Consider the following 23,779-nt stretch of genomic DNA (forward strand, 5'->3'; position numbering starts at 1 on the left):
TTGGCAATAAAGAAGAAACAGACATGATCTCTGCCCTCTTAAAGCTTATAGTCTAAGGGAGAGGACAGGTATTAATTGGTTAATCACCGAACTATGACAAGTGCTACAATAGAGGGGGCAGGGTGTGCTATGTGAAAGTGAAACAGGGGTCAGGCAAGGCTTCTATAAGGAAGTGCAGCTTGACCTGAAGGATGAGTCAGCATTAACTAGATAAGAAAAGATGTAAGCACATTCCAGGCAAAGGGGACAGCATGTACAAAGGTCCTGTGGTAGTGCTTATGAAGGACTGAGTGCAAACCAGTGAGGCCAAAGCAGAGAGAGACAGGGAAATGTGGGGTGTGGTGTGGGTGAGAAGGTAAATAGGGGCAGACAGTGCAAAGCTTTTCAGGCCATGTTAAGGAGTTTTATCTTTGTTTTAAAACAATAGAAAGACACTGAAGATTTTAATCAAGGAGGTGATATAATCAGACTTTTCTTGTATCAATATAATATGACTTAAATGTTGTGTAGGTTTGCAGGGGACCACAGTAGGTAGAGGGGGGCTGGTCACAGTGCTCTTATTATTCAGGTGAGAGATGATGTCGGCTTTGGTCCCACTGTGGCCCCAAAAGAGGAGGAGAAGGAAGAGTAGGGGCAGCAACACGTAGGACCAAGTGGAGAAATATTTAGCAGGTATTTAGTGATGGGTTAGATATGAGGGTGGGGGAGAGAGCGGCATCAAGGATGGCTCCTCGATGTCTGCCCCATACAACAACTGTTCAGTTGTCTTCATCACAGGTGATGTCTGTCTGTCTTACAATACTCTTATCTCTACCTCCCACACCCCCGCCTCAAAACCACCTCGCCTATAGTCAGGCTCGGCTCTGATGCAGAGCAAGACAGAGCTCATTTCCCAGGATTTGGGAGGGAGGGTTCTCAGGGGTTCACATCTCCTTGCAGCGTGAGAAAAATATGATGTTGTTAAAGACGTCCAAGAAAACACACCACTTCGCAGACACTCAGTAAATATAGTATGGTGGTTAGAAGCATTCAGAGACCTCCCCAGAAAGACAGGGTACCTCAAAGTCATAGCATTTTCTTGCATTATATTCCTTTAACAACAAAAGTAGCTAAAGAAGTAAAATATTAAGGAAGAGGACTAGATTACAAAAATAATTCCAAAAAGAGAGATTGGCCTAACCGGTCACATGTCTGCCCCTGGGCAGCCACAATGCAGAAGACCTGACTGTGTCCTATGGGGGAAGAATCAGGTCTCCAAGGACAAGGTTAAGAAATTGGGGAACCCAGAGAAAACCGTAATTAAAAAAGACACATGCACCCCAATGTTCATTGCAGCACTATTTACAATAGCCAGGTCATGGAAGCAACCTAAATGCCCATCGACAGACAAATGGATAAAGAGGTTGTGGTACATATATACAATGGAATATTACTCAGACATAAAAAGGAACGAAATTGAGTCATTTGTTGAGATGTGGATGGATCTAGAGACTGTCATACAGAGTGAAGTAAGTCAGAAAGAGAAAAACAAATATCGTATATTAACGCATGTTATGTGGAACCTAGAAAAATGGTACAGATGAACCGGTTTGCAGGGCAGAAGTTGAGACACAGATGTAGAGAACAAATGTATGGACACCAAGGGGGGAAAGTGGCGGGGGGTGGTGGTGGGATGAATTGGGCGATTGGGATTGACATGTATACACTGATGTGTATAAAATTGATGACTGATAAGAACCTGCAGTATAAACAAACAAACAAAAAAAACAACTAACACTAAAGTTTCTTTGGGTTATTTGTATGGAAATATGTTAATATAAATGTTTCAGACATTACATGAAATTTCTAAAAATCTTAAAAAAAAAAAAGAAATTGGGGAAAAGGCAAAGAACATTTTTGTGTATCCACTGAATGGCATGTTTTTGAGACAAGTTAATGGCATGAAGATAATGCTTGCTATTTAATGTTAAACAAGCAGAAAAGAGGATAAAAATAGGGTTTGTCTATGCATGGAAGGATCCCAGGTACTTTCCATTTTCTTTTGTGTATCTTTGTATTCGCCAAATTTTCTGCAAATAGTTTTTATTTTTAACAAAATACTGTTTGTTTAAAAACAGAAAAATCAAACACTGCTATTCTAGAAGAAGCAAAGGGTAATCACGATTCTATTTGGTGCATCTGAGGCATCGCTGATCATTTCCTAGTAAGATAATTTACCGATTCAACAACAATTTACTGAATGTCTATTGTGTGTCAGGCCTTATGGTGAGTCCCATAAATACAGAAATAAAAAACACAGTGCCTGTGTCCCATCTTACATCCTCACAATTCAGTGACATAGACACATAAACAATGACAGTACATAGAAGGCCACTTGTGCGCCAATGCACAGTAAGTATAAGTCATGGGAACGTAGAGGAAGGGACCCTAACGCAATCTCTGCAACGTAGAAACCCATTCCTGGGAATCTTCAAGAGTAAAGGGGTTGAGGAGAGGCGGAGAAGAGCATTCAGAGCAGAGGAGTCATCTTAAACAAACAAGAGTCAGCAAAGGAAGTGACACGCTAGGGGAAATAGCTTAGTACAGCTGACAGGCAGTGGGATTTGTCTGGAGAGCATCCCTTAAGCTAGATCATAAGGGACCTAAAGTGTCTGGATTTTGTTCAGAAGGCCATGAGGATCATGAAAGGTTTTAAGTAGAGGAGTGATTCACCGCATGGAGGAAACTGCAAGGCCAAGGGCATAGACCCATGAAATGTCACGATGGAACACTGTCCATGGAATTTCAGCATAAAAATTGCAGACAAAGCCCACCAGTGGACTTTACCTGGGCTGGCAGGAAATCTGTAACCAAGTCACTCTGGATCTGCAGTCCCAAACTCATAGTTAGGCCAGCTGATTCATTGAGGGTTTTAGTTTGTTTGTTTGTTTGTTGTTTTTTATTGAATCCAATAAGCTCTCAAGCCAACTTTTGATTATACAATAATTTGAAGTGAATAGAGTTCAGGTTGGGTCAATCTAACACCCCAAATGTGGGTGAAACTGAAAAATTTAGTCCATTAGCAAGAGGTTTGAAAATATCCAATTTGATATGTGTTTGGAAACGGCAGACCAGAGGACAAATGCTTTGGGTTTGACTTGGACCCCTGGCCCGAGGGAGAGCCATTCACAGGGTTATGTGGTGTGAACTGATGTCACGGTCACCATTTTAATCTAGGAGCTAGCATGCCCTGTTGAGCACCCAGTCTTCTTCTGATATGCCAGTTGAATCTACTTAAATCTCTCTCTTCTTTAACTCCCCGTCTCTGTTTCCCCTGCTCATTTCCTTTTCTCCCATTTTGTAGTGAAATCAGATGGAGTTAGCAGGGACATTATTTAGATGCAATCCATCTTCTTCAGATTATGTGGAAACAACTATATGGAAATTCTCACACTCCACATTGTTCTGTGTTCCTTTAAGAATCAGTATTCTGGACCAATGAGTCTACATACTCTATGTTAACATTGTCTATTTCCTTCCTCCCTTCCTTCCTTCCTTCCTTCTTTTCCTCTCTCCCTTATTCCTTTCCTTCCTTCTTTCCTTCTTTCTTTTCTTTCCTTCTTTCTTTCTTCCTTCCCTTCCTTCCTTCCTTCCTATTAAAAGTCTTCAGTCCCCTGGGAAGGAAAAAAAAAAAAACCTCTAACAGGAATATTTGCTCAACAGTAATTTCATTATGAACTTGGCAGGGAGCAAGTACCCATTACCTTCAATTCCCCCCATCGAATTTCTAGGAAGGATGATCCGTATTTCCACGGGCTTTCTTCCCACTTAAACTTACTCCAGAGCAGAATTCTTTACCCAGGGAAAAACCATTATACACCCCACTGCTTGGTCCCCATTAACACCTGCTGGGCACTTGTATTAAACAGTAAAATCTTATCACTGTTTTGTTTATCTCTTGAAAATTGATTACAAAACTTTTAGTGACCAGATAAAATATCAGAAATTCTGGCTGCTGCTAAGCTTCGAATTACATCTTCGATGTTTCCATCAGGAGTAATAAACACATGAAGACATGCTGGCAAAACGTGGACATGGCAGAGGCTCTGATGGTTTGCAGAGGGTCCACTTCTGTGTTATTATCGTCCATTGATGGTAAAGTGTCAAGTTGTTGTTGTTTTTTTAATCAGTGAAATACATAACAGAAAATATGTAAATTATGTGATGCACATACCTACAAATTTCCTTTGGTATCTACAGCCTCAGGTGTATGAAGCTGAAGTCCAGGTGAAAGAAACATTTCTCTACTGCTTGCATTTTGTGCCCTGTGAATTGTTGGCGTATAGGGATCAGAAATAACAATGGAAGAACAGGTGGATTGTTTTCCCTCTATTATGACTGCAAAGAAATTGGGCCAGAATTATCAAGTTCTTTCTATGTCTGCTCTAATACGGTAGCCACCAACAACCGGTGGCTATGGAGTACTTGAAATGTGGTTAGTCTGAATAGAAATGTGCCATAAGGGCACGACATACTGGATTTGGAAGACTTTGTATGAAAAAATAGTGTAAAAGATCTCATAAACAATTTTATATTCATTTCATGTTGAAAAATTTTAGACATTTTGGTCGCAGTAGGATACATTATTAAAACTAATTTCATCTTCTTTTTACTTGTTCATTGTGTGGCCAGATAATTTGAGATGATAAGTGACTACATTATATTTCTACTGGACAGCTGTTCTGGACCATCTTTGGTGTTTCATTTTGTTTTCTAACCAGCAGATGGACGGTGTGCATCATGAAGGCAGGGACCTCTTATGCCTTGTTTTGTATTGTATTTTTAGTGCCAAACAGAGTGCCTGGCACATGGCTGGTGCTAAAATAAATAGGCGCAGAGTGAATAAAAGAATGAATTGCTATTGCTAGCAATTGTTGGGATCAAAGCCTGCCTCTGCTATGCCCTAGCTGTGCCACTTGGGGTCATATATTTAAAATTCTCTGAGCTTCCATTTCCTTCTTTGTAAAAACAGATCAGGTTAAACCGTAGGAAGTAACCATGACGGTTTCATGTGGTCTAACCTAGCAGATCCCTCACTCCCAGGTGTGTGGGTGGAATTAGCGATAGTGCATATAAAATGGCCGGCCCAGTGCCTGGTACACAGCTGCTGCTTCAATAGTAGTTAACCTTTACAGAAAATTTCCATGTATTTTTTTTCCCCACCCTGTCATATTTCCTAACACCCCACCCCAAATGCAACCTCACCCTTTTAAAGCCATGCTTATTGCAGCCATTCTGGGTACTCATTGCCAGGATCCTTCTTTCTTTTTGTCAAAGGCCAACTGTATATGGGCTGCATAAGCTCTTTTAACTATTACTTAAAGTGTCTCATTCCTCCAGATTTCTATTTTCTCTCTTTTGCCTCGTAAGTCTCCTTTAACTTCCCAAATCTGATTATTTGTAATGTTCTCTAGACATATTATTATTCACTATTTCCCTTCAGACTTTAATTCTCTTACTGTTTCATAAATGCCACCAGAACCCATTCAGTGTGTCTCAATTTTCAGTTAATTTTCCATCTGCTTTGCTATTTCTCATGTTCCCCAGGCCTTTTCCTGAATCGCACCATCCCTTAAATGCCTCCTCAAACTGCTTTGGTGTCACCATTTTTTTCATTTGTCATTTAATTTACATGTTTTTGAAAACAGAGTCACTGTTTTTTTTACCCTTTTTCAGTTCTCAAGACACTCTCATTTTTACAAAATAGTTTGGCTCTTTCCATCTTCCTCTTGGTGGTTTGAAATCCCTTCCACTTTGATGTCTTTCTCAGCACCCTCTCATCCTCCATTAACCATTCCCTTTTGGGCACGAATCCTCTCTTTAGAGCAAACTCATGGTTTTCCGACTCCCAACTCCTGCACCACCCCTTCCCCTAATACGCCCTCACACCATTTCTTTTCAGCAAGTCTCTTAATGAGTGTACTTTCCTCTTTGCCCCGGTTCTTAATTTCATATATTCATTGGTGGTTTCTCATTTCCCCTGAATGATTACCAAAGGCATGACCGCAGAGCTGAGACTTAAATGTCAGGACAGAAATGTAATAACTCCAACATGTAGATCTGCATAATCCAGGCCAGCATAATTCAAAATGGACTCAGAAACTACAGCATAATGAAAAAGAAGAAAAAAAACACCCCAAAACAAAGAAACAAAACTGGGTTAAAAAAAGAGAAGGGAGTATTTACTCTTTCTAAAATTCCATTGTGGTCAATTAAAAAATGATAATAATCACGTTAGTTGTCTAGGCTAAGCAATACTAATTTTAAAAAATTAGAACAGGAGTGGAAAGCTCCAAAAAGGCAGGGATCTTTCTTTTGATCACTGCGATTCTAAAACACCTAAAAGAGTGTCCTGCGGTACGAGCTTAAAAGTATTTGTTGAATAAATGAACAAATGAATGAGCAGGCATTCTGTTGGGATCCTGTTCATTCAACATTTATTTCCTGTGCAACAACTGTAGAGAAGCAATTCTGCAAGACGACTGTTTAGTTTAGGAATCCAAAAGCCTGGGTTAGCATGCAGTTCTGTGGCTTCCAACCCCAGGTAAGTCTCCTAAATTCTCGGGGCATCCATTTCCTCTTCTGTAAAAGTCAAGTTATGATAGCCACATCTCTGTGTAATTATAGGGATCACATTAGATGACATTTAATGAGAGAGGTATGTAATGTGACCAGCAGAGTGTTGGCACATAATGGTGTCTGGTAAATGATGACAGCGGGGGTAGTAGTAGGTGTCACAGTTTCACATATTTATCTTTTTTCCTTCTAAAATTTGAAATTAAAAGGCTTTCTCTTAGATGCTCGAGGATCATTTTGACTGCTAATCCCAGTTTTCCAAGGGAGGCAATGAACCCTGTAGGCCCCTACCACAAGCTAATCTGATTACTCAGAGCCCCAGGTACCCCTGGACCAGGCTATGGTGCAAGAGTGCTGACCCAGGTGCCAGCCTGCCCTTCATGACTCCTGGGCTTCCCGTCTCTGCTTGGTGAGCACACCTGAGCCAAAGGTGACTTTCTGAGGACATGCCCCACCAACTATCTTTTGTAATACAATTTCTAAGTCTAAAACATGGAGTAAGTTAGGGCAAAGCTTTCTCTGTAAGTGTGACCATTCTATCTACCCCATCACTAGACAACATGCTTGACCCATTTGGCCAAAGGTTTGCAGTGGGAACAGGATCTATAGAGTAGGATCTAAGATGCATACCCTAATTCTACTTTATCAGGAATTATTGGAAGCCTGAGTGTCCGTTAATAAAGTGGTTCTCAGGATCTCTTGCTCCTTATATGTGTGGTTTTTTCAGGAACATGATGGGGGACGTGGAAATTCTTGAAATTCTGGATAGTATTTTGTAACACTATCAAAATAGTACTGAACATATCACCATGAACCTCTAATGGCTCTGCCTCACCTAACCATTTGGAACTGGCTGGCACAGGGGTCAATGGATTCATCCCCTGCAATGAGCATCTATTCCAAGAGAGCTGGAAAAAAGTAGGCAACATGACAAACAGTTTCTATGAACTCCCTGGATCACCTGTGTCTATGCTGTCAAATTATTCAGGATCTCAAACAGGCAGATGTACATGGATGTTGACTCCTCACCTTCCCCAAATGTGCAGAATGAGATGATGTGAATCAACTGAAAGTACAACTTTATCCAAGAATCGCTGGGTATCCCCCCATCCTGGAACCTTAGGCCCCATGAGAAGAGGGGATTTGTCTATCTTGTTCTCGGCTGTACGCCCTTTCCAGAACCTGGAACAGTGCCTGGCAGAGAGAAGCTGCTCAGTACATATTTACTGAGGGAAGGAAAAGTCTCAGGTCTCTATCGTATTCTCTAGCCCTCTGACAATGAGCCCCACTTTCTCTATCTGTCCAGAGCGTGTTCACCTGTGCGTGGTGGGTCTCTGGGGACCCGAAGAGGTAACTAAGGCAGAGGAGAAAGGTTGGGGCCCAGGAGATGGCAGATCATGGGGCTTCTCAGCCTCCATAATCATGTGAGCTAATCTCTCGTAGTAAATGTCTTTCTCTATATAAATATCTTACTACTTCTGTTTCTCTGGAGAACCCTGACTAATACAACCTAATACTACCAACTGCCAGAGGAACTGTGAAACTAAAACACAAATCTGCAGTGAATACGATGCAAAGGGGTCCCCCCTGCGTTATTCATAACCTGCACAACTATATCACCTCTGCCGGGTTAGAAGGTACTTGAGGACAAGAGTACATAACTCAGTACTTTGAACTCTAGGAACATTGTCAGGTAGAGAGAAGAGCAGATTAGGTTTGCAAACTAGAGTTGAGTTTTAAACCCTCCATTATTGACGCTGTCCCTTTAAGCAAATCATCCAACTCCTCTGAGTCTCACCTCACTCCTATGTCAATGGGGTAAAACACCACTGTCTTAGTCTGCTCAGGCTGCTGTGACAAAACACCATAGATTGGGTGACTTAAACAACAGGCACTTATTTGTCACAGTTCTGGAGACTGGAAGTCCTAGGTCACGCCTGGGCAGATTCGAATCCTGGTGAGGATTCTCTTCCTGGTTTACACACTATTTTGCTCTGTCCTCACATGGCCAAAGAGTCAGATCTCTAGTCTCTTCCTCTTTTTTAAGGACACTAATTCCATCATGAGGGCCCCACCCTCATGACCTCATCTAACCATAGCAACTTCCCGAAGACCTCACCTCCAAATAACATCACACTGGGAATTAGAGCTTCAGCATGTGAATTTTGGGAGAATGCAAACATGCAGTGCATAACAACCACACAGCATTAATGAGAAGTTTTACGGTGCTAGGGCTAAGAGGTAGGATTGACATCTGTAAGTAGTATGAACAACTATCTCAGTTTTCCCAGAACTGAGGGATTTCCTGGGGCATGGAACATTCAGTGCTAAAACCAAGATCATAAGTTATGGACCATAAATTAAGAGTTTGGTCCAGTAAGCAACACCTCAAAAGCACATCTATCGAAAGGCCTCAAATTCATTTCTTATCAAACACATCCTCAATTCAAATAAATATTAATTGAGTACCTATACTATATGCCAGCAACATGCAGGAGATAAAATGGTAGGTAAAATACTTGTGTTCCTTCCCTTGAAGTCACTTACAGTTTAGGGAGAAAGCAGGTTTTATACAATAATTCCAATAAATGGTAATATATTTGCAACTAAAGTCCCTGATGCTATAGGAACATTAGCAGGGGGACCTAATCTATCAGAATACTGATTAGTCTTCCATTGCTCCATTTCTACTTGCTTTTTTTCTGGGCAAACACCAAGTTGAGTTCTTGGAAGGAATCAAAAACTCTCATGCTTTCCAGGTATGAGACAGGACAGATAACATCAAGGGCTGAAACGGACCAGATACAAGATTATAGAGAATGATGAAAACCCCAGCTAAAGGCATTCAGTAAATTAATTTTAAAATAATACTGTAAATGAAATGTAGCACATCTACTAACCACTCATTTGAACTCTCTGTTCTAAATTCTAACTTAGGAATATTCATATTCCTTCCTCCAGCAAAAACCCTGCTTCCTTCTATGCCCACATAGCTCACAAGATTGCATCCCTTGGACCTAATGGAACTTAAAAGCTTTTGCACAGCAAAGGAAACCATAAACAAGATGAAAAGACAACCCTCAGAATGGGAGAAAATATTTGCAAATGAAGCAACTGACAAGGGATTAATCTCCAAAATATACAAACAGCTCATGCAGCTCAATAACAAAAAAACAAACAACCCAATCAAAAGATGCGCAGAAGACCTAAATAGACATTTCTCCAATGAAGACATACAGGTGGCCAACAAACACATGAAAAGATGCTCAACATTACTAATATTAGAGAAATGCAAATCAAAACTACAATGAGGTATCACCTCACACCAGTCAGAATGGCCATCATTAAGAAATCTACAAACAATAAATGCTGGAGAGGATGTGGAGAAAAGGGAACCCTCTTACATTGTTGGTGGGAATGTAAATTGATACAGCCACTATGGAGAACAGTATGGAGGTTCCTTAAGAAACTAAAAATAGAACTACCATATGACCCAAAAATCCCTCTCCTGGGCATATACCCAGACAAAACTATAATTCGAAAAGATACATGCACCCCTATGTTCATAGCAGCACTATTTACAATAGCCAGGACATGGACGCAACCTAAATGTCCATTAACAGAGGAATGGATAAAGAAGATGTGGTAGGTATATACAATGGAATATTACTCAGCCATAAAAAGGAACGTAATTGGGTAATTTGTAGAGACGTGGATGGACCTAGAGACTGTCATACAGAGTGAAGTAAGTCAGAAAGAGAAAAACAAATATCGTATATTAACACATATATGTGGAATTTAAAAAAATGGTACAGATGAACTTATCTGCAAAGCAGAAATAGAGACAGACGTAGAGAACAGACGTATTGATACCAAGGGGGGAAGGAGGGCTGGGATGGATTGGGAGATTGGGATTGACATATATACACTACTATGTATAAAATAGATAACTATTGAGAACAGACGGTATAGCACAGGGAACTCTATTCATTGCTCTTTGGTGACCTAAATGGGAAGGAAATCCAAGGAAGAAGGGATATATGTATACGTGTGGCTGATTCACTTTGCTGTACAGCAGAAACTAACACAACATTGTAAAGCAACTATACTCCAATAAAAAAAAAAGATTGCATCTTTGTAGGGTGGCTTACTGACACACAATAAGCTCCCTTATTTGGAAAAGCAGCAACCTCCCCCCCTCCAACCACTATATACACCTGAATATCTATTCTTCTCCTCTCCTTTGGCCATAAAAAATAGATCCAGTGGGAGTGGGAAGTGCACCTCTCCCAAGCTGGAACCATCAGATTCTCTCTTCTGGAATTTGAAACCTGATGGCTGAGACAGAGACCAGAAATCATTTGATCAGGACCAAGGTGATAGTAAATTTCCTTCATCAGTAAATGTTGCCTCACCTTCTGACCTTTCCAAACCTTGGCTGCTTAATATTTACTTCGATTTTTCAAGATACCCCAGTAAAGTCCCAATGTGTTTTCTATCATTCCTTCTTCATTACCTCCTTTTGTTTAATTAAGCTAGTCAGAGTTAATTTCTGTTACTTACTACCTAAATACTTTAAATAATACATTTTACCTGGGCTGTTAAAAGATCTTACCTGGTCTCTAGACTCGCTGTATATCATCCCTTACACTCATTTGAAGCCTGCCTGCCAGATAAATGTTCCTAAACCTCAGTTCCGATTCTATACACCTCTGCTCAAAAGCTTGAAATGGCTCCCTAATGTCCAAAGCTAAAATCCATGCTCCTTAGCCAACTTTAACTTTCAACCTTACTTTCTAAAACTGCTCTTTACATACCCTGCATTGGAGCAGACCCAAACACTCATGGTGTCCTTGTGATTTCCCACTTCTTGGCTACTTGTTCCTACATTTTCTTCCACTGGGAAAACAGTAAAAGCTGATGTTTCTTGCTATGACCATTTCTTGATGATAGATCTTCCCCTACCTGGCCAATAGGAGTATCTCTGGCCACAGTGATTGGTTCAGGGATGGGCACATGACTCAATCTCATCCAATCAGAATCCTTCTCTGGGAATTTTCTGTTGCAGCTAGAGAGAATACTGCCTCTCTTGACTTAAGGAAATACCGTGACAAAAGTATGTGAACCCACACCTATTTAAATGTGCTCTTTCCCATCTCAATGGGATGAAACAGTGAGCCATAACAGAGAGAAACGAGAGCGAAAGGGAAAAAGAGTGAGAGAGAGAGAGGGATTTGAAGACATCATTTGCACCTGGATCAAGATATGGCAGATAAGACGTACACCCCATATATGCCTTTCCAGTTGAATAGACCAATACATCCTTTTGTTTTTGTTTTGTTTTTTCTTAACTTAATGAGAATTGGTTTTCTATAATTTAATATCATAAAAGTCTCAATGAATACAAAGATTTTTCTCCCCTGAATATTCACATATTCAGACTCCCCAAAACTGAGCACAGAGTTCACCTCTTTCCAAAATGTTCACTGAGCTTCCAGCCTCATCTCCCTCCTTGGAACTCTCATCACTTCCTCCCTTCTACCTTGTTGCAGAGTTTTTCACACACTTACACATCATCTCCTTTGCTGGAGGGTAAACTCCTGGGGATCAAGGGCCTTGTCTGAGTTGGTGCCACACGCCCTGCACCCTGAGCACAGCGTCCAGCACATGGTAGGTAATCAGTGACCATTTGCTGAATGAACAAGATCAGATTTTCATCTGGCCAGAGCTGGAGGCCTCAGCAGCACAGAGAATGTCCCGGTGTGCTGGATGACACCTCAGAACCATCAGGACAGAGTTAAATATGTCCTGGCCTAAACAGCAGTCTAAAGGCTCCCCAGTCTCATAATGAAACTTGACAGCCCTGTGTAAATTCAGCAGTAATAATGTTTCACATCCTGCCATGGATTTCTGGTGTGAAAATCTGCCCCCCAGAAGACTCAGCTCCGCAATCTTGCCCTGCTCTGATAGTCCTATCTTCTCCCATAACTGCTAGATTGCTTTCTTGATGGGAAAGAAAATAATGTAATTATTTCCTAAAGAGCAAAGAAGAACTGCTAGATCAATGATGGCTGGGTTTTTAAAATAAATAATAGAAAGAATAAAGCTCTTTTTTTTTTAATAACTCCTCTTCCTATTTGTTTTCCACATCACTTTAAAGGATTAATTTTACAACTACGGGGAAATAATTGTGGGGAGAGTAGGAAGAAGAAAAAGATGAAACAAAAGAGTAGTAAGGAGAAAAAGAAGGAAGAGAAGTTAGAGAGAAGGAAAAGTGGGGGAAGGGAGAGAAAGGTAGACAGGGAAAGGAGTGGAGAGAGAAGCCTGGGAAAAGGAGGGGTGATGTTTTCTCCCACTAGAATAATAAAACAAAATGGAGTTTGAAGCAGAGCAGGGCCCTTCAGGAAAGCTGGAAAGCACTCTGTGGGAGGAGATCCTCACAGCAGTAGGATGAGCAAGAGAGAGAGGGAAAGAGAGAGAGGCAAGATGGAGGGAGTCCAGAGCTGGTCACACAGCAAGCAGGAAGGGGACCAGCGGGAAGAGGTCCCATGTTGTGGTTTGGCACCGAGCCCTCCCTGGTGACACTGGAAAAGTAGGTCAGTTTCAGAGCTGGCTGGGGGATGAATGGTCAGCCAGGAACAGTGGTGGGAAGTGCGGATGCTGAGTGAGAGGTTGACCTACGCACAGGACCTGGGAGATGGGGCACCTCCCTAGTGCAACAGGAAGAATGAAAGCCAATTCTAGACAGCACCATCCAATAGACTTTTCCCAAGGATAGAAATTCATACATCTGTGATGTCCGTTACGGTAGTTGCTCGTCACCTAGGGCTACTGAGCTCTTGAAATGTGGAGAGTGTGACTGAGGAACTGAATTTTCCATTTTATTTTATTTTAATGAATTTAAATTTAAATAGCCACATATGGCTAGTGGCTGCCATGTTGGACAGCTCGAGTCTGAAAGCTGTGTGGATCACATTCAAGAAGGAACTGATTCAGAAGAACGGATAAGTGACCTGGAAGATAAAATAGTGGAAATAACTACTGCAGAGCAGAATAAAGAAAAAAGAATGAAAAGAACTGAGGACAGTCTCAGAGACCTCTGGGACAACATTAAACGCACCAACATTCGAATTATAGGGGTCCCAGAAGAAGAAGAGAAAAAGAAAGGGACTGAGAAAATATTTGAAGAGATTATAGTTGAAAACTTCCCTAATATGGGAAAGGAAATAGTTAATCAAGTCCTGGAAGCACAGAGAGTCCCATACAGGAGAAATCCAAGGAGAAAATGCCAAGACACATATTAATCAAACTATCAAAAATTAAATATAAAGAAAACATATTAAAAGCAGCAAGGGAAAAACAACATATAACACACAAGGGAATCCCCATAAGGTTAACAGCTGATCTTTCAGCAGAAACTCTGCAAGCCAGAAGGGAGTGGCAGGACATATTTAAAGTGATGAAGGAGAAAAACCTACAACCAAGACTACTCTACCCAGCAAGGATCTCATTCAGATTTGATGGAGAAATTAAAACCTTTACAGACAAGCAAAAGCTGAGAGAGTTCAGCACCACCAAACCAGCTTTACAACAAATGCTAAAGGAACTTCTCTAGGCAAGAAACACAAGAGAAGGAAAACACCTACAATAACAAACCCAAAACATTTAAGAAAATGGGAATAGGAACATACATATTGATAATTACCTTAAATGTAAATGGATTAAATGCTCCCACCAAAAGACACAGAGTGGCTGAATGGATACAAAAACAAGACCCGTATATATGCTGTCTACAAGAGACCCACTTCAGACCTAGGGACACATACAGACTGAAAGTGAGGGGATGGAAAAAGATATTCCATGCAAATGGAAACCAAAAGAAAGCTGGACCAGCAATTCTCATATCAGACAAAATAGACTTTAAAATAAAGACTATTACAAGAGACAAAGAAGGACACTATATAATGATCAAGGGATCGATCCAAGAAGAAGATATAACAATTGTAAATATTTATGCACCCAACATAGGAGCACCTCAATACATAAGGCAAGTACTAACAGCCATAAAAGGGGAAATCGACAGTAACACAATCATAGTGGGGACTTTAACACCCCACTTTCACCAATGGACAGATCATCCAAAATGAAAATAAATAAGGAAACACAAGCTTTAAATGATACATTAAACAAGATGGATTTAATTGATATTTATAGGACATTCCACCCAAAAACAACAGAATACACATTTTTCTCAAGTGCTCATGGAACATTCTCCAGGATAGATCATATCTTGGGTCACAAATCAAGCCTTGGTAAATTTAAGAAAACTGAAATCGTATCAAGTATCTTTTCTGACCACAACGCTATGAGACTAGATATCAATTACAGGAAAAGACCTGTAAAAAATACAAACACATGGAGGCTAAACAACACACTACTTAATAACGAAGTGATCACTGAAGAAATCAAAGGGAAATCAAAAAATACCTAGAAACAAATGACAATGGAGACACAAGGACCCAAAACCTATGGGACGCAGTAAAAGCAGTTCTAAGAGGGAAGTTTATAGCAATACAAGCCTACCTCAAGAAACAGGAAACATCTCAAATAAACAACCTAACCTTGCACCTAAAGCAATTAGAGAAAGAAGAACAAAAAAACCCCAAAGTTAGCAGAAGGAAAGAAATCATAAAGATCAGATCAGAAATAAATGAAAAAGAAATGAAGGAAACAATAGCAAAGATCAATAAAACTAAAAGCTGGTTCTTTGAGAAGATAAACAAAATTGATAAACCATTAGCCAGACTCATCAAGAAAAAAAGGGAGAAGACTCAAATCAACAGAATTAGAAATGAAAAAGGAGAAGTAACAACTGACACTGCAGAAGAAGGAACTGATCGCCAAGAGGAACCAAAAGGCTGTTTTCCGAAATGTCATAAGTGTACGTTTCAGGTGGCACACAGATTCATTTCGATGGTGCATAGGTTAACTTTATTTGTAGGATTAAATTTGTTTATTTTAAGATATATTTGAAAGTGGAACTAGCAAATCAGACACATTATTTCATAGATATCATTGCTTAGGAAGAAACTATAGTGAAATTTTATCTCTAAAAAAGTAAATCAATGTAAATAAAAAGTACTATGTGAAAAAGATCCCAGAGGGTTTAGAGTTATGAAAAAAGTAATAATCATATTCATATAAATGGAATCATATGGTGTGTGGCCTTTTGTGTCTGGCTTCTTTCACTTAGTATCATGTCTTCAAGGTTCATCCATGTTGGCGCATGTATCGGTATTTCATTCCTTTATGGCTGAATATTATTCCATTCTACGGATATACAGATTAAGCTTATCCATTCATCTGTTGAGGGACATTTGTTTACACCTTTTGGTTATCGTGAGTAGTGGTGCTATCGACATTCGTGTACGAGTTTTTGTTTGAATATCATTTTTAATTCTTTGGGGTATATAACTAGGAGAGGAATTGTTTGGGGTAATGTAAAAGATAGAGGAACTAGTTATCTGTGGAACCACTATCTGGAACTAGATAGTAGTGATGTTTGAACAACACTGTGAATGTACTTATTACCACTGAATTGTACAGTTTAAAATGATCAATCTTATGTTATATGTATTTTAACATGATAAAAAACTGGTTTTAAAAAAGTAACAAAGAAAATAAGTAGTTGGCTGAATAGAGACTGAGCTAATTCAAAAGATACAATAAGTAGTCTGAATTGGGATATGAGGTTTATCAGAGATCCCAGAGTTTTTTAGATCTAAGCTTCTATCCAAGAATCATTTCTACAACCACTCTGACAGAAAGGTCAGCCTAGACACCAAAAGCACAAGAATAAATAAGTGGGACTGCATCAAACAAAAAGCTTCTTCACAGCAACAACAACAAAAAAAGATCAACAAAATGAAGAGGCAACCTATGGAATGGGAGAAAAATCTTTGAAAACTATATACCAGATAAGGGGTTAATATCAAAAAAAAAATAAGAAACTCACACAGCTCAATAGCAAAAAGACTAATAATCTGATTTGTAAATGGGCAAAGGACTTGAATAGATGTTTTTCCAAAGAAGACAAAGGGTCAACAGGTACATGAAAAGATGCTCAACATCACTAATCATCAGGGAAATGCAAATCAAAACCACAAAGAGATATCACCGTATACCTGTTAGAATGGCTATTATCAAAAAGACAAAAAGACAAGAGATAACAAGTGTTGGCAATGATGTGGAGAAAAGGGAACCCTGGTGCACTGTTGATGGGAATGTAAATTGGTATAACAATCCCACTTCTGGGTTAAATCCTAAGGAAAAAGGATCTGGAAGAGGTATCGGCACTCCCATGTTCTTTGCAGCATTATTCACAATAGCCAAGACATGGAAACAACCTAAGTGTCCATCTACAGATGAATGGATTTTTTTAAATGTGAAATTTAAACACACACACACACACACACACACACACACACACACCACGCATGCACAATGGAATATTATTCAGTCATAAAAAAGAAGGAAATTCTACCATTTGTGACAATATGGATGGCCCTTGGGGTACTATGCTAAGTGAATTAAGCCACACAGAGAAAGACAAATATTGTATGATCTCACTTACACATGTAACCTAAAGAAAACCAAGCCCATAGATACAGAGAACAGATTGGTAGTTGTCAGAGGCATGCGGTGGGGAGTGGGCAAAATGGGTGAAGGGGTCAACAGGTACAAATTTCCAGTGATAAGATAAATAAGTTATGAGGATGTAATGTACAGCACAATGACTATAGTTAACAACACTGTACTGCATACTTGAAAGTTGCTAAGAGGTAAATCCTAAACATTCTCATCACAAGAAGAAAAATTTCATAACTATGTATGGTGACAGATACTAACTAGACTTATTATGGTGATCATTTTGCAATATATACAAACATCGGATCCTTTCGTTGTACACCTGAAGCTAATACAATGTAATATGTCAATTACACCTCAATTAAAATAATACTCATCTCATACGGCGTCTTAAAGGGCAATGCACACAAAGCACTTCGTGCAGATCCTGAAACATAATAACTGAAGAATAAATATTAGTTATCACTGGTATTAACAGGCACAATTAAAGGGGGAATCTGAGCCAAGGGGCAAAGGCTACTGAATTCCACACCTACAGGGCAGAAATGGCTGTGGGTGGAACATTCAGCTCAAGTGGGTGGAACATTCTAAGGCAAAGAAATCAACGGATCCAAACGGTCTCCACATAGAAGGGTTTTAAGGTTATTTATCTAACTGACAGAACTGCCTGCCTTCACACTTGACCCCAGCACACTGCCGAACCCCTTCCTGACAGACAGCTGCCCAACTGTTGGGCGGGTCCCAATGTCTGAGTGCCACCTCCCCACTTCCTAGGAGGGTCCCTTTCACCGACAGCTCCAACTAAGTGTTTAGCAAAGACTTCCTTCCACTGAACCAGAATTATTTCCTTGGAACTTCAACCTGCTGGCTCTAATTCTCCACTGTAAGCAAAGGAGACTAAAAAAACTTTAAAACTCTGAAGACAAGTATTGTGTCTCCCTTGAAAGTCCCTTCGGGGGATTCTTCAGCCATTGCTCATGTATATTAGACACAAAGACTCCTTTCCATTCAAAAGCACACCTGTAGATTCTTCTCTCTTTTCTCCAGACAGAATGTGGGATTTTCAGAATATGTTCAGAAGGAGATCCTATCCCAGGAAGCTTTATGTAAAGATTGATAGGCATTCACTACAATGAGGTAGGCAATCCTGTATTTCAAGTCAAAGAAGTAATCGAAACCAGTTTCTTTATGTTTCCCCTCTACCTGGGAATTATTAATGATGGTATTAAACTGGGAGTTCAACATGTGCCAGGCACAGTGCTGCGTGTTGAACGTAAGTCACTGCATTTCATACCCCAACGAAGCAGCTAATACCATCAGTCAAGAGAGTGTTCACACGTTTCAGAAACTGGGTCTCATATCCCGTAAAGGAGCTCTATTCTACGCTTCATTTGCACTTCACTCATAGAAACGCTCTTTGGTAAGAGCTCCTTTGTTTTAGCTTTGCCTTTAACTAAGAGGTTACGTTTGCATTTCCCATCTCAGTCCTCAAAGCCTGCTGAACCTGCAGAAGGCCCATCACATCGGTGTGGGCTTGAAGTTTGAGAAAACATTTCCTCCATCTCCTCTCTGGGAGGGCTACTGTATTTCATCCACTGGGGTCCTTTCTACTTGCAGCTGATTTTGAAAAGAAAAAAAGAAAGGAAAAAAATTACAAAAATCCATTCTGTGGGGGCATTGGAACCAAGTGTGTGGAAACAATTTAGAACAGAGGCTCCTGAGAATCTATGATTTGTAAGAAAAGTAGAAAATCGTTCTTAGTCCAAAAGATAATGCACTTCCAATATTAACATAATAACAGAGATTAATTTCTTCCAGTTGAAGTAGAGGCAGGAATCAAAAATGCCAAATCATCATTTAAAAATGGCAAATTTTAGTATTTCTCTCCTTGACAGAAACACCTAGAAAGAAAATAAAACTTTACAGAACTGCCAGTTTCCCACATGCTGGCAGCCAAACCCAGCAGATGCACCAACAAGAACGGCAGACTTAAACCAGCCCAGCAGGGGCACCATTTGGCAAATGGACAGCCTGCCACCATACTGGTTTCTATTTCAGACAACAGAATTGTCCAACACTGTCTACTAGAGCTAACTCACCCAGCTGTGTGGCTGACAGGTCTGCACCTGCCTTCAATATCAGATCTGGCTTCTGAGCAGCACAGTCTAACCCAGTCCCCACCATGGTAAACCACAGTAGAACCTTTTCCCCACCTACAAGCTCAGCAACCAGCTCCAGCGCATACGATCAGCTGTGGCACAGAAGTCAGGTTCACTGAAGATGTATAAGTGGGCCCAGAGTGAAAGGAACTGGAGCCTAACGGGCTTTCAGATCCAAAGCTGAGGGAGGGGCCTGTGAACTGAACTTGCCATGAATGCCGTATTAGCTCCATCACCTGGATCTGTCAGTAGCAGTCAGATCAGCCCCCAAAGATGCAGAGCCTCAATTGGAAGCTGAAGCATCACACTGCAAAGGCAGCTAAGCAGCAGGACAGCCAACAGCGGCATTTCCCACATGCAGGGAGGTGCATATGTTTCCATTTATTTGCATCCTATTGACTATGCAGAATTCTTAATAAGGCCAGTGGAAGAAGCTGAAACTGACAGCAAAACACGAGTCAGGAAAATAGGAATCAACTGGTTAAGAAACACGTCAAAATTGGGAAGCTGGAACGGAGTCTACTATCCTTAATAACAGCAACACCCTTCCTTAGGAAGAATGGCATGGACCCAGGCAACCATCCAAACATTCTGATTAAAGTAGAAAATACACATGAACAAATTTTTCTATGATGGCAGCTTTACAGTCTGATTATTTTTCAAGGCAACTGCTCCAATTACTTGCTTGTCTTTGCCTATGTGGTAAGAGACAGCATAATGGCATCCTGTTCCTAAAACTTTTACTTTTTCTTTTTTTTACCAAGAGTCACAGCAGAAGTGTGCTCAATGCGACAAATTTGTGTGACTCCTATAAAACAGAAGTATGTCATCACTAGAGGCAACTTAAGTGGTGATGACAAGTACTGGGTTTGGAGTTAAACTGTTAGGGTTTGTGGACTCTCCCTGCAACTTTCTGGTTAGGTAAACTGGGGTAAGTGGTTACTTCACCTCTTTCAGCCTCAACTTCCTCATCTGCTAAATGGAGATAATAACAGCACCTACTCCATGAAGTTGCTGTGAGGGTTAAATTGGTTGATAAACAGAAAGAACCTAGCACAGTGTGCCAGGCATGCTCCAGGCACTCGATAAATGCTAATTGTTGGAGAACTAGTTATTAATCAACATCTTCACTTCCTTCCTGAGACTGTTGAGAGAGGTAGAAGAGCATCACATCTTCCAATCCTCAGCTACCTTTATCTTCTGGATCTGGGAGGCATAAGAATTAGGTCAATGGCTTTGTGTGATTTGATTATATCACATCACCTCTATGAGCTTTATTATCCTTATCTGTTAAATGAGAATAATCTCACGTGACTCACAGGATTGTTATGAGGATTAAAGGACATTTTGTATTTGAATCTAAAAAGGTCTATACAATACAATTGTAATAACTATTCATTATGTCCATGTTGAAGGGGAACCAAGCAAAATGATGGTCCTATTAGCCATAGATCCTCCCACAGAGACCAAAGCTTCATGGCAAGTCCTTGGAAAAAGAAAAATGGAATGTTACATTAAAGTGCCACCCAACTTCTCACGGGGACAAAGAGGCTGAGAGTGGGAGCACTTTGTACACCCTAAATTTGCAGGCATTTGTAAATGGAGGTTTCTCTCATTCTTCCCTTATTTTCATCACCTCCTGGTGGAAAGGAAGGTTCTAAGGTGAAGCCATTCAGGACAAAAAGGCACAACCTTAAGAGCTGCTGCCATAGCAGGACAAGAGCAATGTGCCTTCCGCTATGTGGATTAACAGAGACACCTAGTGTTCCAGGGAGAGCCGGCCCGTGACGCAACTCTGACCAGGGGATGGCTCAAGTCAACAAGCGTTGTCCACCCCCAGCTCTTCTTCCATCAGCATCCCTTTTGCAATATCATGAAGGTGGTTCTCCCTCCCCCACATCTCGTATGGAAGCTCTTCAAATATCTCCTCCAGCTTTAACAGGACAGGGATGGGGTTGGTCAGATAACGTTCGAAAGGATTCTCTTCTGCAGGATTAAGTCACTGATGTGAGGAGGTGGTCAGCATCCCTTGGACAGCCACTGCTCCATGGTCTTTCTTGCCCTTCGAATCCTCAATGGCCTGTTCTTCAGGGGCCGTGTGACCTAGTGGTCAGAAAGACCTGAAACTGAGTCCACCAGGATACCATTTTTTTCTCATTTCCATATAAACTTCAAAGTCTTTCCCATCTCAGGGACTTGGCACACTCTGTTCATGCCTGTGCCTGGCATGACTTCCGCTGGCTCTTTGCATGTCTAGTTCTTCATCCTCCACGAGATGCATGCTCTCTTCATGCTGTTTACAGAGGTGCTCCTGCCAACCTTGATGGTTTCCATCTCAGTGTCTACTATCTTTCCTTCTCAGCAGCCATAATAAAGTGTAATCATTTTATTTATTTGATTTCCTTCTCATTTTTGTCTACACTCCCTATTAGACTGCAACCTCACGAAGACTGGGACCACACTCTTGTATTTACTGGTGTATCCCCTGCAGGATTGACACTGAACACTAGATAAATGCTTCAAATGAATGGACAAATGCAACTGTGACTCTTGCCCATTAATGATATGACTTTGAAATGTCACTTAACTTTCCGGAGTCCCCATTTTCTCATACGTAATATGAGGATCTCACCTGCCTTGTAAGTAGTTAGAGCACTGGAAGTGGCAGGCACTGTTACTCTTCTGCATCAGTTTTAAGATGCCCAACTTTTGCATTTTATCCTTTTTAAAATAAAGATCATTTTATAATTGTTGGAGTCTTAGATTATATAAAATATGGTAACATCTCACTCTTATGTAGGACTCAAGTTCTTCTTATATTAAAAAAAAAAAATCCTCTAGAAAGACATGGTTATGTGGCTCTCTGTGTCTATTTACTGTTTAGGAGCAAGTCAGCAGCAATACTAATGCATTCTATTCCACAATTTCACCATTGCCTCCCTCTCATTTCCTCTCTAAGGACTGCTCCTCCCTAGTCTATTAGTTAATGAGAATGCCTTTCTAAATTTTTAAAAATCTGTTTTTCTTTCAAAAGCCCCAGGGAGTTAGAATAATGAAACTCACTTATTATATGCAGAGCAATCCTGCCATCTAGGTGGCATTTTTGTTCCACTTTCTTGGTCATTCTGAGAATTATATTATTATACAAGAACTAAAACGTACCATACATTGAGCCAAATGCTTTCCATGCTTTATTTAATTCTCACAGACTCCCCACTCTGAGTGGGAACCAGCATTATCTCCATTTTACAGATGACAAAAATGAAGTCTAGATGGACTTAGTTACTTGTTCAGTGTTCCACAGCTAATAAGTGGCAGAAAAATCTAGAATTTGATTCCAAATTCTGTGGGATTTATCAGACTGGAATCCTCCAAAGACTACAAACATATACCAAGCACAAATTATGCCCATCAAGGAGTTTTCTGTATGGAAGTAAAGAGTCATAGTTGTCTGGGTAAAACAATCTTCCTAAGATTTTTATTTATAATATCCCCTTGTTGTTCAAATTCAGCTTTAGAAAGGCAACCACATTAAAGGCTATAATGCATCAACTATTTAGCTTAATATTACGGATTAGCTGCCAAATATGCATATTCATCAAAGTTCTTTTGGTTGTAATTAGCAGAAGCCAACTTGAACCAACTTAAACCACTAAGGAAGTCTGGTGGTTAATATCTGAAAAGATCAGTGATAGGGTGGACTTCAGGTATGCTTTGATCATGGCTCTGGCTTGTTCTCCATACCATACTTCTCTAGTTCAGGCCCATGTATGAGTCACCATTATTCTCAGCCTGATTTCTTCCATGGTAAAAAACCGGCAGCAGAAATTCCAGGCCTCACATCTGAACAATGACCATACAACAAACAGTCCTAAAGTTCTCTCTGTTAGACCAACTTAGATCACATGTCCATTCCTGAACCAACTGCTATAATGAGATGGATGGGATTTTTTTAAATTGGCTGTGGCCAAATAGGACTCACCCACCACAGCCTTCATAATGGGGGAAGAGAGGAATGGAATCTGAGAAATCACCTATGCTCCACACTAAGCAAACCTTGTTAGTAATAGGAAATGAAATGGCACAGGGTGAAGAAAAAGCAAATGAGGCTCCAGATATAACCTGTGCAAGCTCAGGGGTCACTGCAGCCATCTACCTCACTCCCCTGCTAAAACTCTCCAATGGCTTCCCATAACACTTGAAACAAAACCCGAAACCTTCACCATGGCCTAAGATCTTACAGAACTTGGTCTACCTCTATCCCCTTACCCTACCCTATTTTTCTTCCCATCTCATGTCAATACCAACTTGATATTATGTGTTTATTCACTCATTTTTGGTCTCCCCTCTAGAATAGG

General features: G+C 40.4%; 1 protein-coding gene across 2 annotated transcripts in view; it reads right to left on the minus strand.

Moving 5' to 3' along the window:
• The window catches only part of GRIN2A (glutamate ionotropic receptor NMDA type subunit 2A), a 368,737-nt gene that overhangs the window by 121,534 nt on the left and 223,424 nt on the right, over window positions 1-23,779 (minus strand). The window lies entirely within an intron of this gene.

Source organism: Eubalaena glacialis, chromosome 13, assembly GCF_028564815.1.
Source record: "Eubalaena glacialis isolate mEubGla1 chromosome 13, mEubGla1.1.hap2.+ XY, whole genome shotgun sequence".
Lineage (NCBI taxonomy): Eukaryota > Metazoa > Chordata > Mammalia > Artiodactyla > Balaenidae > Eubalaena > Eubalaena glacialis.